Genomic DNA, 16,357 nt, shown 5'->3' on the forward strand with positions numbered 1-16,357 from the left:
ACAGGCTTGACTCAATAGTTCAGTGGTTTGCTTTCTCTTGATCTCACAAGTAAATATTTTTACTGTATTCTTTTTCCATCAACTGAGTATATAGTATGGCAGAAGAAAAAAAAGGTGGCTGATATTTTTTGGTTGATTACTAACACTTATCTTCTGATTTCTCTTTATTGCTTAAAAAATTAATGTTGACTTAAATATTTTTCACTACCCCTCCTTTTAAAGGTTTGTCATCCCCTTATTGACTGGCAAGACAGAGCAATGGTTTTTAAATTTTTTTCTTTTTCATCCCCATTTAACAGACAAAGAAGCTGGGGACCCTGGAGGAGATGTGATTTGCAAAGACTACCCAGCTTGTGAAAGGCAGGGTTTCAACTAAAGGCTATCATCTCTGGCTGGCAGGGTTGGGGTCCAAGTGATGAGGGGCTGAGAGTTCTAGCATTGGCAGACAGGACCAGGATGAGAGCAGACTCCAGGGCACCCCGGGGACTCCTTGGGCGCCCTCTCCTGGTGGTCGGTGTATGAGCAGGATATCTTTTCCAAAGAGGGCGGCCCTCTCAGGGCAGAAAGCTGTGGAAAGCACCTCTGATGCCAGAGAAAACCAGAGGCCTGCCAAGCTCGGCCTCTGCTTAGTCGGCACCAGGCCAGAACAGAACTTGGCTTTCACTGAGCCATGAGCAAAGAGCCAAAGAAAACAATGAGGGGACCCACAGCCCCTAGAAGCCAGCCCCCTGCCCCCAGCCCCTCTGCAGACAGCTCTAGTGACTCACTCCTCCCCAGGGAGCGGCCTGGGAGGAAACAGTGCAGGAGTGGAGGGCATGGGAGAAACTGTATGGACGGACGTCAAGCAGGTCCTGGTCTCCAGGAAGGAAAAACACCACTGAAATCACCACGGTTGGCAACAGTGCTTCTCTCCAGGCTCCCGGGGTGTCTGATGAGTGGCGTGCAGGAAGGACAACAACAGGGGCGCGGGCTCAGCCACACCCAGGAGCCAGCTTCCCGGCCACGGCTGGACAAAGGGTCTGCTGCGACAAGCCCGGGATCGTGGACCTTCAACCACCACAGGGACAGGAGTGATTAAGATGCTATGGAGGCAGTCATTTAGATTTCGCCTGCCCCAGGCTAACATTTTTAAGGACCGTCATTTTGAACTTCTTACCAAAAGGCAAGTCTGAGGCCTGATTCTCCTCTGTCTGAAATGCCATCTTTGCAGCAAATAACAACAACAAAAAAAGATGATGAATCAAACAAGGAAACAATGAGGATATTCAAACTCATGCTCTCTTATTGCCAGAGCCCACCGAGCTTCAACCCCTGATGCTCAGAATGTTACCTAAACACACGCTTTTGCTTCTCAGTGTTGGCACAGTTAGAAAAGGAGAATGACCATGCTGGCAGGCCAGGCTCCCTAGAAACTCCTAGGTAGTCAGCTTCCAGCTTGAGAGAGGGGAGTCCAGGGATGGAGTTCTTGGGATGCAGGGCACTTGGCTGAAACTAAAGGCTCTGCTTTTACTGGGGCACCTGGGGACCGACTCTCTACAGTGTCCAGCACAGGTCCAGAAATTGACTCATCACTCCCTTGGTCCATGCATTCATTCACCTGCCGTCCTACAGGCATGTGTCAATGGCCCTCTTGTGCCTGATACAGAGTTGGGCTCCTGGGTGGATTCAGAGAGCAAAGAGATGGTAATTGCAACGTGATGCAAAACAGGCCACAGAGCTGTGCCGTGGGGACACGCGCATCTCGGGCTCCTGGCCTCCGGCCCCTCTGCTAGGACATCGGCTCCCTCACTTCCTTTGGGTCTCTGCTCACACTCCTCTGTCCCGGAGGTCTTCTCCCATCACACACCATCACTCCCTGTCTCCTGACCTGGCCTTATCATGGCACTTACTCCTCCTGATCTCACATGTATTGATGGTCTTGCCCAGAGTGTCAGCTTCATGGAGGCAGAGACTTTGTCCTGCTCTCTTTTGAGTTCTCAGCTCCTATACAGGGCTTCTCACCAACACTGAAAAGTAAATGTTGTGAGAAGAAAGAGCGGGAGGGATGGACACTGCTGTGACTCACCAACCGTGGCACATGTGAGAGGGCTTCCAGGTGGAGGTGTCCTAAGGCTGGCACTTATGGTAGGATTTGCCTGGGGTGGAAAAGAGAGGACCAGATAGCCAAACAAAGGAAGTGGTACCTACAGGATCAAGGAGTTTGGAAGGAGGTGAGGCTGGGGGCAGGTGGTAATATGGCTGAAGGCCCTTGAGGCCAAAAAGAGGTCATGGCCTCGTCCCTGAGCTGTCGGGAATGATCCAGAGTGATTAAGCAGAGGACAAGAAAGGGATGGGTGTGCAGGGGTGGGGAGAGATGGAAGGAAGCCTGTTGGCCAGGAAGCACTTGATTTCACAGTTTTCAGATGGCGCCAGCAGGGAGGCAAGTTCTGGGGAAGGGGCAGGACGTCCCCAGGTGCAGCCCAGGTAGGGCCTGGAGGGCTTCACGGAGGAGGTAAGCCCGGTGCAGGGCTCTGGAGGCCACACCAGATGGTAGGGTGGCCGGAAAGGGGAAGAGAATGGGGCAGGGCGCCAGCCCAGCTCCCCGCGGCTGACATGCCCACTCCTCCCATCTCTGCCTCCCCGTGATCACCAGCATGTTCACCCCAAACAGTCGGCATGGACTGAGGCTAATTATCCAGCCAGGAAATGCCTGCGTGGACAAGGCCACGTCTCCCGACAGCCCCAGCCCCGCCCGGGCGGCCTTGAGTGTTCCCTGCCCGCTCTCCTCGTCTGGTGCCAGCCCAAGGCCGGGGACTCGCCCCAGACACAACTCGGCCCTCACCCTGCTCTGGACCTTCTTAGCTCCACCCTGACCCTCCACAACCCCGGCCCCCTCCCTATTACTGACCCTCCCCACCCTCAGAGAAGGTTTGGGGTTTCAGTCTCTCTGGGACCAGCAGGGCCTGATTGAGAAGGGATGCAGGGCTGGGCTCCTCCTGCTTCTGCCCTTCAAAGGCCCCCCTTGGCTCCATTGCCCTCTCTGCCCTTCCTTCCACCTGTACACAGGGGAGGAGGGCAAAGTGCACCCACACGGGGCCCCCTGGCGACCCACCAACAAGCCCACGCCAGGCCTTGAGGAGGGAGATGAAGTCTGAAAGTTAGCACGTCCAGAGATGCCACCCACCTTGCTCGGGGCGGGTGGAGACACATCATACTTACACAGCACTGCTCCTTATAGCTCCAAAGTCACTTTTTGGTGCAAAAACATAAAAAATGTATTATGTATGACTTGGTATCACATTTGATATATTTAGATAATTTTTCAGAAATGAAAACTAGCAAAACCTCTCTGGGAAAAAAAATCCCCATTCCCCCACCACCACCACCACCACCAAACTTTCAGGTTATTTTTGTGCCTTCCTGGCTCTGCTCTGGGGAGGGGAGGAGTTGGAGACACCACCACCCCCCCACAACCCGGGAGCCCACCCCTGGGAGAGGGGAGCGTGCAACTAGCTCTTCCCGGGTGTGTGGCCCCACCAGGGATGTCAAATTGATTAACTTCATCATGGTAGTGAGCTCCCTAATGTTTTTCTTTGCAGTATCTCGGCTCTAAACGATCGTGACCCAAGGCAATTTACAGTTACTTCCATTTTTTTTAATGAAGTCTGATTTAATAGTCGGAATGGTTAATGGCCTCGTCTGTCACACATAATAAAACAGAGCCTAATTGTATTTTAAAAAGGCCCTTTTGGTATGAACAGAAGCAACAACTTGATTGCCTTGTGAGAGAGGGCTTTGCTGTGCGCTAAGATGGCTTCCCAAGGGCGCCACTTTCTCCCTTGGTCACCATTTCACCCTCCCCTACAGTTCTTTCTTATAAAAAGGAATTCCTAATTCCCCAGCCAGGTAAAACCCTTGGCCATCCTGCCAGCTTCCTCAGGCCGCCCCATCCTCGGGCTCCCAGGGTTTTACACACCCCTGCATAATTACAGCCCTTCAGGCACTCCCCTTAGAAGCAAATGGCCCAACACCCATTTTACAGCTGGGAAAAATGAGACTGGCTCACCCTCCTATCCCAGAGCCCCAGGGCGGTGAGTCAGGGCCTCTCTGGTCTGGCTCTGTCACCAGCTCCCACCACTGACCCTTCCCACCCAGACAGATAGCCCATGCCGGCTCCTCCCCTGTGACGGAACAGGGCCCTGTGCACAGGCCAGAGCCCTCGCCTCTCAGAGTCACCGTGCCCCGTAGGGAAACTGGGGCAAGGAGGAGTGATTCACCCAAGAGCCCAAGGCTTGTTCAAAGGGAGTTGAGATCAAATTTCAGTCCTTGAGCAAATAACACACTTGCCTCCTATAAAATAAGAAAGTTTGCGAAGTCCTACAGAAACTTGGCCATGGCCACTCCCCAACCCCCACCCCTCGAGTCTCCTGGTCTTCTGTCCTCAGCAGCCTGCGTTCAGGGCCCTGCCTCCCCCAGTCTCAGCGCTCCCTGAGCGAGCCCTCTCCAGAGCCTTTGGTGAGGTTTACCAGTTGGCCAAGCAGGTGTCCCAGGAAAGCCAGGTGGCTTAGCTGACACCCCTTTGAATGCATAGTAGCCCCCCAGGAGTGAGGGAGATCTCAGACAGGGCCATGGACTTGGTGCTGTGAGCCATGTGACCTTGAACGTGAACTCCCTCTGTGAAACACAGTCACGCCTGTCTCACCCTCCCCTCAACAACCTCTGCCTGTGGGGGCATCTCCACAGCCCTGCCTTCAGTGGGCTCTTTGCTGAGGGGGGTTGGGAGTGCCAGGAAGGCCCACAGAGCCCTGTGGGCTGGAGAGAGGCCAGAGTCCTATAGATGAAGTGTCTGGCGAGGGGGGTGGCTTGAACCAGTCACGGTGTGCACCCAGCACGCTTGGGAAATGAGGCCTATCTGGATGCTCCTGCCCTTCATCCTGTAGCTTCTTTCAAGTGCCTGAGCCTGAGCAGAGGCTGAGGAGCAAAGAGCATGTGGGCTCTTGTCCAGTGTCTTGGGCTGGAGGTGGGATGGGTAAGCTGGGAGATGTAACTGCCGCTGCCTCTTCGAGCTGGGCGCGGGCTGGGGCCCATCTGGCTTCTCCGAGAAGGGGAAGGAGGTTGTGGGAATGGGGACCCTTCTGGCCCCTCGCAGTAAAGCACAGGGAGAGGGGGGCTTAGAGTCAAAGGACTGGGCTCCAGCCTGCCCAGCCTCCAAACTGTGTGGTTTGAACCCTGTTCCTGTCCAGGATGGACAGGCGGTGATCATCAGGACCTGGAGGCTGTGGGCAGACCACACGGGACCGTCCTCACCCACGCACATGGAGAGTCTGCGGGAGGCAGAAGCCCCCCCCCTCCAAAGGGCGAGATGGGAAAGGGACCTGTGTTCTCACTCACTCGCTCTCTCCCTCCTGTCAGCTTCAACCTGAAAAGGACAAAACGAAAGTCGGTACATAGAATAGCTGTGGCAGAGGCCCTGCTGGAATGAAAAATTAAAATAAGCCCTCGTGGAAAGAAAGCCCTCACTCTTGCCAGAGCTGCACCTGGACACGGGGGCACCTTCTCCACAGGGATGTGAGGAGAAGCGCTTCGTCCTGACTGGCGCTGGCCACCGTCTCACAAATATCAGGGAGGAGCCTTGGGGTGAACCTAGCATCTCTCTTATCTCCCTCGTCATCCAGCTCAGGCTTCATTAAACACACCCTCAACGTCCTCCCTTCCTCCCTCTGTCAGGCCTCCCTAGCAAAACCCCAAGGCTGGTTAAACCAAGAGTGTGTCCTCCCTGGACCTGCACTCAGGTAAGATAATATAGTTGGAAAAAAGCAAGCTGTATCAGTCAGCATAGGTCGTCTGTTGTTCAGTTGCCAAGTCATGTCTGACTCTTGGCGATCCCATGAACTGCAGCACACCAGGCTTCCCTCTCCTCCACCATCTCCCAGAGCTGGCTCAAACTCATGTCCACTGAGTCAGTAATGCCATCCAATCATCTCATCCTCTGTCACCCCCTTCTCCTCTTGCCCTCAGCATAAATTGTGCGGCAATAACAAACAATCTCACCTCTCAGGGCCGACAGAGAGCAGCTTCACTGCAAGTCGATGTGGCTCTGATCGCCAGCAGCATGTGACACCATCGTTCCATGCTTCCTGAAATTTATTCTCAAGGACAACACCTTTCCTTTGTTTTCCTCCTACTTCACTGGCCATTTCCTATTAATCTCCTTGTGCTGTGCTGTGTTAAGTTGCTTCAGTTGTGTCCGACTCTATGCAACCCTATGGACTGTAGCCCACAAGACTCCTCTGCCCCTGGGATTCTCCAAGCAAGTATACTGGAGTGGGTTGTCATGCCCTCCTCCAGGGGATCTCCCCGACCCAGGGATCAAACCCATGTCTCTTACATCTCCTGCACTGACAGGTGGGTTCTTTACCATTAACCAGAAGTTTGAGATGAGTTGAATCTCCTTACTAGGAGATTTGCTGTGGGTGTCTTGAACTTATCTTTCCAACCCTTAAACTTTGGAGAATCCAAGGATTAATCCTCATACACCTTGCTGCTCACACCCACTTCCTCAGTGGGCTCGTCAGGCACAAGCATTGAGCATCACCTTTGCCAATATCTCCACTTACATCTTTGCCCAGTCATCACCATTAAATTTCAGATTTGTACATCCAGCTGCCAAATCAGCAGATCCACTTGGACAAGTGAAAGATGTTCAAAACTAACTCTTGATTTTAACCCCCAAACCTACTACCCCTGACCCCCTAGTCTCCCATCCTAGTTATTGGGAGTTCCATTCTTCAAGTCATTCAAGTCAAAAACCTCCAGGATATCTTGACTCCACATCCAACTCATCAGCAAACTTTGTTTGCCTTGTCTTCAAAATACACACGGAATCTGAAATTTTCTCATCACTTCTGCTACCACCCTGATTCAAAACAACCAACCGCTCTCTCCTGGACTATTATTGCAAGAGCCCTTTAACTTAGTTCTCTGCCCCTGCCCTTGCCCTTCTTCAGGACAGAGTGATTCTTTAAGTTAAATCAAGGCACTCCTCTTCTCAAAATCCTCCAAGGGCTTCCATTGCAGAGTAAAATCCAGTGTGCTCATCACAACCTACGAAGACCTATGTGACGTGACCCGGCCCATTGCAGCTACCTCCATGTCCTCACTTCACACCATGCCTGTGTCCCCAGACTCACCAAGCAACGTCCACATCACTCTGTACTGGCTCTTCTCTCCTCCTGGAATTTTCTTCTCCCAGAGACCCACATGGCTTGCTTCCAGGGGTCTCTGCTCAAATGTCACTTTATTAGGGAGGTCTTCCCTAACCTTCTATATAAAATAGGATCCTCACAATTTCAGACACTTCATATTCCCCTGTACAGCTTGATTGATTTTCATATTATTTGTCATCATGGCCCTTTTCTGTCTCTCTCCCCAAAATAGAACGTAAATACCAAAGAGAAGTGATTTTATTTGTTTTGTTCATTGGTGTAGCTCCAGCCCCTACAGCAGTGCCTGGCATGAAGCAGGCACCCAATAAATATTGGTATTTGTTAAATGAATGAATGTGTGAATGAATTAACGGGGGAGAGAGGAGAGTACAGTGGCAGGAAGTAACTTACTCCATTGCAACACAGGGCAAACGTTATTTTAGGCGTCTATTTTGTGAGACATTGAGCTTCTTCACTATTTAGTCTAGTTTCAATTGAGTTTCTGTTCTTTTCAGCCAAAGACATCCTAGATGAATCACTGCCATTTAGGCCAGTTGGCAGGGAGCAAGCGTGCACGGGCCCCAGCAGGAGACTCCTGCCAGCCGTCCTTCTGCGGCAGCGTGGGGTCAAGGAGCTGCCTCTTCTAATACGCTTCCTGGGCCTCTCCCCTAGCTTCTCATCTAATGTGGTGGGACAGCGTCTCAGAACACGCCACCAAGCTGGCTGTGCACCACAAAACCTATAGCCACCCAAGGCTCTGGGTCCCTGGTAAGAAGCTTGCAGATAGGGGAAAGGTTATAATAGGACTCTGGTACTTTCCCCTGCACACCTAAGAACAGCCTCCTCAGCCCTTGCCCATTCTATTACAGGGACCAGGTCAGTGCCAGCCTCCCCTGGAGAAAGATGGAAGAACCAGGCAGTAGCAGGCCACTGCTATGAGCCTAGCATGCTACGTGCATTTTACCTAGAAAGGAGTCTGCCATAGCGTGCTGGTTATCTCCTAACACCTATCCCTCTTTTTTTCTACTGTTAAACTTCTCTTCAACTCACCCTGATTAGGCTTTCACTCTCATCACTTAATCAATTAGCTCCTATCACCATCACCAGTGACCTCCATGATGCAAACCTGAGGATGACTTCTTGGTCCTCGTTCAACTTAACCTCTCAGCATCGGCAGTGCGTGATGGTCTGACCCTTCCTCAAAGCACCACTCTCTCCTGGTTTTCTTTCTTCCTCTGGCTGTTCACCCTCCATCTGGCTGTTGGCTCTTCCTCACTTTTCTAATCTCTTGATACAGGAGTATTTAGAAGTACTTCTGTCTCTTCATAACCACTTCTTTGAAGCTCTCATCCCATGACTTCGTATTAACTCACTGCTATGGATTGAATGTATATGTTTTCCCCAAATTCACATGTTGAAACCCCCAATGTGATGGTATCTGGAGGCAGGGCCTTTGGGAGGTGATTAGGTCATAGAGGTGGAGCCCTTATGATGGGATTAGTGCCTTATAAGGTGATGAAGAGACCAGAGCCCTCTTTCACTCTGCGGACAGGACAAGAAGGTAGCCATCTGCAAGCCAGGAAGAGAGCCCTCACTAGATCCTAACCCTGCTGGCACCTTGACCTTGGAGTTTCCAGCCTCTGAAACTGTGCAAAATAAAATTCTATTGTTTAAGCCACCCCCACTATGGCATTTTGTTATTGCAGCCCAAGCTGACTAAGACACTCTCATACTTACCACTTCCAATATTCTTCATCCTTTTCGACTGATATCATTTCCCTTCAGCCTGAAGAGCTTCCTTGCACATCTTTTCTGGTACAGGTCTGCAGAAACAAATTCTCTAGGCTTTTGTTTTTCTGAAAATATCTTTATTTCACTTTCATTTGTTTTTGAGATATATTTTTGTAGGATATAGAATTCCATGTTGACACATCTTTTATCTTTCAACACTTCAAAGATTTATTCATTGTCTTTTAACTTTTATTTTTCCGATGAGTCAGCCATCATTCTCACTGTTTTGCCCCTATATGTAACATGTCTTTTTCCTCTTGCTGTTTTTAATATTTTTTTAATTTTTGATATATTATTTTAACAGTTAAACTATGTATAATTAGTATTGGTTTTCTTTGTATCCATCTGGCTTAGGATTCACTGATGTTCCTAGATCTGTGAGTTGCTGTTTTTGAAACTTGGAAAGTTTTGGCTAATATTCCTTCAAATATTTTTTCTGTCCTATTCTTTCTCTTTTCCTTCTAGAATTCCAGTTGCATGCAGCCCACACTTTTTTATACAAGTCACTGAGGCTCTATCCTTTTTTTCCCCAATATCTTTTCTTCTGGGTGTTTTTGTTTAGATGATGACTTGTCTTCAAGTTCACTGATAACAGTCTTTGGTTGTAACCAACCCTCTGAATTTTTTATCATTATATTGTACAATCCAGTTCTCTGGTTCCAACTTAATTCTTTTTTAGTGTTTTAATATTTCTCCTGAAATTTCTTTTCTCTTTATCAGTTAATCCATTATTTCTATTGATTCTTCAAAAGACTTATCAAATTTATTTTAGAGTTCCTGTCTGCTGATGGCAACATCTCTGTTATCTGTGTCTGCTTCTGTTGACTGATTTCTCTTTGACTATGGGCTACATCTTCTTGTTTATTTGATTTTTTTGTAATTTTGGCCTATATATAGGCTATTGTAGGTGATTTCTTACAGGGCCCCTAGATTCTGTTAACTTCCTCTGAAGAGTATTGTATGTTGTCCTGTTAAATAACTAATATATCATCTTTATCCTGAGATAGTTTAATTTTAGGTTCTGTTATGGTGAGTCTCTTTCAGTTTTGCCCTTAATCGTAGAGTGAATCCCTTCATCTTGGGATGTATCTTAACTACTGGAGTCTGGGCTTTCTGGAATTTCAAAGGGAACCCTGAGACCAAGCCCCTCTACATTCAGTGGGAAGTTGCAACCTCTGCTGAGTTCTACCAGTTTTCCAGTCATTGTTTTCCTCTGGGCACCTTGGAGTTTTGACCCCCGCATGCTTACCTAAGGAGTCAGGCAGGGATTTGAGAAGAGCTCGTACACAGATTATGGGATTTCCTGCCCTGTGACTTCTTTCCACCTCAATCGCCAGCTTCTCTAGAAACTTCAGCCCAATATGACTGCTAATTTCTGCTTTAGTTCTGTTCACTATATAGTGCATGGGCCAGTGAATACCCTCAGGAAAATGACCTGTATAAACATGGCTCTCATGCAGCGTGGTTCCCTTCTCTCAAGGGCTGAATCTCCTCTGGTATCTGTCTGTTGTAGGTCACTCTCCCATGCCTCCAGAGTTTATAATTATTGTCAGCAAAAGGGTTAGTCTGATGCAAGCTACTTTGTGGTTACCAGAGGCTGAAGCTTTATTCTTTTGGTTTTAGATAGTCTATCATCATACAACTCCTGAATTTATATCTATAGACTCAGTCTCTCCCTGGTATTCAGACTTGTATATCCAATATCTTCTGAACTGTCAAGTAGGCATTTCAAACTATACATAAGCAGAAGTAATCCCTTGATAATTTCCCCCGCAAGATTTCGCCCCCTGCAGTCACCCCCATCTCAGTAAATGGTACCTCTGTCCTTCACGCAAACTTTGAACACATCCTTGGCTCTCCTTTTCCCTTACATCTCACATCTAATCCATCAGCAAATTCTTATGCATATCCAGAATGAAGTAATACCTCTGATATTTGCATAAAAATAAAATGATAGGAGTGTAATGAAACAAGATCAGCCATGAGATGATAATTGTAGCAGCTGGGTGACAGGTAATGATTATTTGTTACCCTGTCCTCTCTATTTTTATAAATATTTGAAAAGAATACACACAGACACAGAATCAAACCACTTCTCACCACTTCCATTATCATCATCCTGTTCCAAGTCATGACCACTACCTGGATTATTGCACATGGTTTCTATCTGTTACCTCTGTACAGGCATACTACTCAAATATGCTCACCTCAAAACCTATTAACCCATTAATTGCTTTCCAGTATATTCACCGAAGACCAGCTTAAAACCCTAAGACCTCATGATTGTCAACAAGGCTCATTGTTATATCGCTGTCTTCATCTTACTCAATTCTCTACCATTTGATCATAATTACTTTGTAGAATGTCCTCAATTTTGCTTTTTCTGATGCTTCATCATGATTTGATTCAGGCTATATATTTGACAGAAAATCCACTCAAACCACTGATCACTTAAAAAAAATTTTTTTTTATTTTTTTTTTTATTTTTTTTTTATTTTAATAATTTATTTATTTTAGTTGGGGGCTAATTACTTTACAATATTGTAATAGTTTTTGCCATACATTGACATGAATCAGCCATGGGTTTACATGTGTTCCCCTTCCTGGACCCCCCACCCACCTCCCTCCCCATCCCATCCCTCTGGGTCATCCCATTGCCCCGGCCCTGAGCCCTTGTCACATGCATCGAACATGGAATGGTGTTCTGTTTCACATACGATAATATACATGTTTCAATGCTATTCTCCCAGAACGTCCCACCCTCACCTTCTCCCTCAGAGTCCATAAAATTGTTCCATGCATCTGTGTCTCTTATTCTGACTCGCATATAGGGTTATCGTTACCATCTTTCAAATTCCATATATATGCATTAGTATACTGTATTGGTGTTTTTCTTTTAATGTTTTTTGGCTGTGCTGGGTATTTTTCATCATGGCTAGCAGGCTTCTCTTGTTATGGTATTCAAGCTAGTCGCCCTGCAGCTTGTGGGATCTTAGTTCCCCTTCCAGGTTCGAACCTGGGTCCCCTCTATTGGAAGGTGAATTCTTAACTGCTAGACCGCAAGGGAAGTCCCCACTGATCATTTTTTAAAGAAAGGTTCCAGCAAGACTCCACCATAAAGATACCATTTTCCTTCTTGTAACTGATAAATAATCTGTGCAAATATGCCAACCCCTGATTAACTTTCACTCAACGGTTTTAGTGCCCATTGATGGTCCTTATGATTTAGTCACTCCTCTGATGGTTACATAATGGTGATTTTCTGCATTTACTGGCTGGTATTCTCTGTAAGTAAGTGCTCTCCCCTCTCAGGGTGGGTACTTTTCTAGTTGCTGAGGTTAGTGCTGGGTTCCATGAAGTCTGAGGTGGTAAGTTTTGGTCAGAGACTGAAACAATGTAAGAAAAGTGAACTAGCAACTCTAAGGATAAGAACATGGTCAGCAAAGGAATAGACAAAAGTAAACCCCTGGAGGTGGACCAAGCCTGGTGCACCTGAGAAAGAGTGAGAGGGTCTGGAAGACTAGAGCAGAGTGGATGGGAGGAGAGAGGTGGGAGATAGAGTCAGAGCAGTAGCGGGGCCAAATCTCGAGCACCTACTGGGCCGTGCTCCAGGAGCTGGGATTCTAAGAGCAAAGAATAAACAGTGATGATCTTGAGCATAGGAGGGCCATAATCTGGTTGACTTTTTTAGAAGATCAAGTCCTCTTATCATTTTTTTCACCTTTCAGAAGGAAAAGGTTGAACAAGTTTGATTAATACATTGGGCTGATTAGGGCATGTGGCAAAAGAAATATTCTCATTCATAACCTGTGGTAGTACACACTGATAAAAATTTTATGGAAGGTAAGTGCAATAACTCAAAATTATAAATGGAATTTGATTCAGCAAGTCTACCACTGAGAATGTGTCCTACAGATATACTTGTGGGTGTGTAAAATGACATAGGTCCAATGTTACTCCTTGTAACATAGTATATAATAGTAAAACACTGGCAACAATCTAGGAATCACCAGCAGCCATTAAATATGGTACAGTATCCATAATAGTGGATGCAGAAACAGAAATGAGAGTGTACTTTGCTGATTAACATGGAATATTTCCAAGAAATTATAAATGACAAGATTAAGTTATAAAACATTTAAAATGTAAACTCTAGATGGTCATGAACTATATCTTGGAAGGATATAAAAGAAGCTGATAACATTGATTACCTCTTAGGAAGAAGAAAGTAACTTTGACGTGCACCCTGTTAGGCTTTTTCAATTTTATACTTAATCAGTTCCGTTTCCTGTTCAAAAAGAAGATCAGGATGGGGAACACATGTAAACCCATGGCTGATTCAATTCAATGTATGGCAAAAACCACTACAATATTGTAAAGTAATTAGCCCCCAACTAAAATAAATAAATTTATTAAAAAAAAAAAACTTAGAAGACCACTCTGTCTTCTATGTGGAAAAGAGCAGAAACTGAGAGACCAGCTGGGGCTGGGGGCCGTGTGGTCCTTCACAGAGAACTGATGGTGCCTGAGCCCAGCTGGTTGTGGGTGAACTGGTGTATCTTTCACAGCCATTAGAGCCTCTTCTTCTCTAGAAACTCCGGGTGTTACTGTCTCTCAGAGACTGTTTCTGAAAAAGGAATAATCCCGATAGAATCTCCTTGTTGGGCCCAGAGAAGAGAAGGGCCTTGCCCAGACCACAGAGCTAGTTGATGATGAGTAGATATGAGATCTTAGGTCTTTTGAGTCCCAACCCAGTGCTGACTCATTTCTAATTACTAGAGTCTTGAAACCAAAGCCCACTTGCCTCCTGTCCCACTTTCCAAGCCTCCGCCTTTTCCACACCCTCCCTGCAAACCCACAGGCATCACAGCTCCTATGGCTTCTGCAGTCTTTTCTCTCTCTAGCCTTCCTTCTTGCCTGCTGCCCACCCCTGCCTCGGATCTCAGTTACCCTCCGCTCCTCCTCTCCCTGAGGCCCTCCACTACACACACACATGTGCACCTGCACACAGGGCTGAACTCTTTCAAGACCACCACTGAAGTTTCTCCACCCAAGTGACCTCCCGGGATGAGCCATCAGACCCCTGGCTTCTCACGCATGTACCCACCAGCATCCTCTTCCTCCCCTCAGGCTCCAAACTTGCGCATCCTATATTCCCACCTCTTTGAGTCCTTTTGGCTAACCAATGTAAATAATTTCAATTCTACCTGCCACTCTCAATAGAGTGTTTCTCCTATCAGTGCCCTGAGTCAGAGGCATAAGGGGCAGACATTTCAGGCGACTTGCATTCACCAAGCACAGAGCTGGGGCACTCCCTACCATACCACCATGCCACCCCCCCACCACCACACACACACACACATGCCAGAATGGGACCCGGGCCCCTAAACCCTGTGCAGGCTTTATATTCCTCATTCTACTCATTTAGTCTAATACTTAGAGTAAGAAGTCAATGTATTAATCCTACCATGGTTCATAAATATCTGCATGTGAATTAGAGACTCTGGGAGCCACTAAGGAGAATAACTAATTCTTCAGTTAGGGAATGACAGTCACTTGGCAGCAGACTGGGGTGTTTTTCTGGGATAGGCTTTCACCTAATTCCAAAGGTATTAAACACAACGTCTCTCCATTCTTTTCCTGGAATGTGGCTGGGCTTGAGGGGTCTATGGCTTGGGTACAGTTTTTACTCCAGAAGCCTTCCTCTACAGATTCTGTCTTGCTCATGCATGGCGACAGTTTGGCCCCGTGACACCACATGCAACCACGAAGAAAATGGAGCGGACAGGCCTCAGTGTAGGCAAGTAAAAAGCAAGCAAAAGCCACAAACCTCAAGGTGGAAATAAGTTTCCCACGTGCTCAGAGGGACCCTGCCCTGGGCGCTAATGCCATCCGCTCTTGTCCAGCGTTTTTACTTAGCGAGGCCACAGAGTGACATACGAATGCTTTACTGACAGTTCAACACACACTGTGCTCAGTGCCATTCCCTGATCTGTTTGACGCACTGTCCTTCATTAGCAATGTGTGGTCAGTGCGCTGTGCAAAATCACAATCAGCTCAGGGCACTAACGTAATATTTCCATCCAGCCATCACCATGCAGCTGGCGTAAGCTGGCCCACACAGTTTGTCTTTCTGGTTTTCACCGAGTCAGGATGTGCCTACAGCACATGCAGAAGAGGTAATCTCAAGAGGGCTCAATCAGGAAAAGTAAATAAATGAATGAATGAATGAATTTATCTACATTTTAAAACTTTACAGCCCCTCCCTAGTTTGCCAAGCACTTTTGCAGTTTGTTACCCCTGGCAATCCTCTCCTGTCAGTTACAGCCCGGCAAGAGGACCTAAGATTCACACAGACAGGGCCCTGAAGACCTCGAAGAGCCTCAGGGATCCCAAAGGGCTCTTCTTCTTATTTATTTATTTATTTGGCTGTGCTGGGTCTTAGCTGTGGCATAAGGGATCTAGTTCCCTGACCAGGGATTGAACCCAAGCCCCTTGCATTGGGAGTGCAGAGTCTTAGCCACTGGATCATCACAGAAGTCCCCTAAAGGGCTCTTCTGTCCGAAAAGACTAGAAACCATGAGGGTATGTGCTACAGTCCCCTTTTACATTTGAGGGCACAGCTCTATAGAGACACAAATTAGAAGACAGTATCCCTGCCCTCATGGAGCACTGAGAATGTGACTATAAAAGATAGTAGCTCATCCTTATCCATGGGGGATTCTTTCCAAGAATCCTACTGGATGCCTGGAACAATGAATAGTGCCGAATCCTACATACAAATATACCCATGATGAAGTTTGATTTATGAATTAGGTAGAGTAAGAGAATTGCTAGCATCACTACTCTTGCGCCTTGGGGCCATTAAGTAAAATAAGTGTTACTTGAACTGCTATATAGCCCTTCTATATTGAAACAGTTCACCTGATAACCTAACTGGCCATTAAGTCAATAAACAATGGGGTATACTGGACAAAAACTAAACTAAACTAAAGAGCCTTTAGATGAAAGTGAAAGAAGAGAGTGAAAAAGCTGGCTTAAAATTCAACATTCAAAAAAATCAGATCATGGCATCTGGTCCCATCACTTCATGGCAAATTGATGGGGAAACAATGGAAAGTGACAGACTGTATATTCTTGGGCTCCAAAATCACTGCAGATGGTGACTGCTGCCATGAAATTAAAAGATGCTTGATCCTTGGAAGAAAAGCTATGACAAACCTAGACGGCATATTAAAAAGCAGAGACATTACTTTACCAACAAGGGTCCATATAGTCAAAGCTATGGTTTTTCCAGTAGTCATGTATGTATGTGAGAGTTGGACCATAAAGAAAGCTGAGCACTGAAGAATTGATGCTTTTGAATTGTGGTGTTGGAGAAG

General features: G+C 47.0%; 1 long non-coding RNA gene across 1 annotated transcript; it reads right to left on the reverse strand.

Moving 5' to 3' along the window:
• Positions 1–259: 259 nt before the first annotated feature.
• LOC145534310 (uncharacterized) lies at positions 260–8,589 on the reverse strand. Its single transcript, XR_014074453.1, has 2 exons — positions 6,031–8,589; positions 260–5,398 (listed from the first exon to the last, which is right to left on the reverse strand). It is a non-coding gene; the product is annotated as an uncharacterized LOC145534310 (long non-coding RNA).
• Positions 8,590–16,357: the final 7,768 nt, after the last annotated feature.

Source organism: Giraffa tippelskirchi, chromosome 14, assembly GCF_054371585.1.
Source record: "Giraffa tippelskirchi isolate mGirTip1 chromosome 14, T2T-mGirTip1v1.2.pri, whole genome shotgun sequence".
In the NCBI taxonomy this organism is placed as follows: domain Eukaryota; kingdom Metazoa; phylum Chordata; class Mammalia; order Artiodactyla; family Giraffidae; genus Giraffa; species Giraffa tippelskirchi.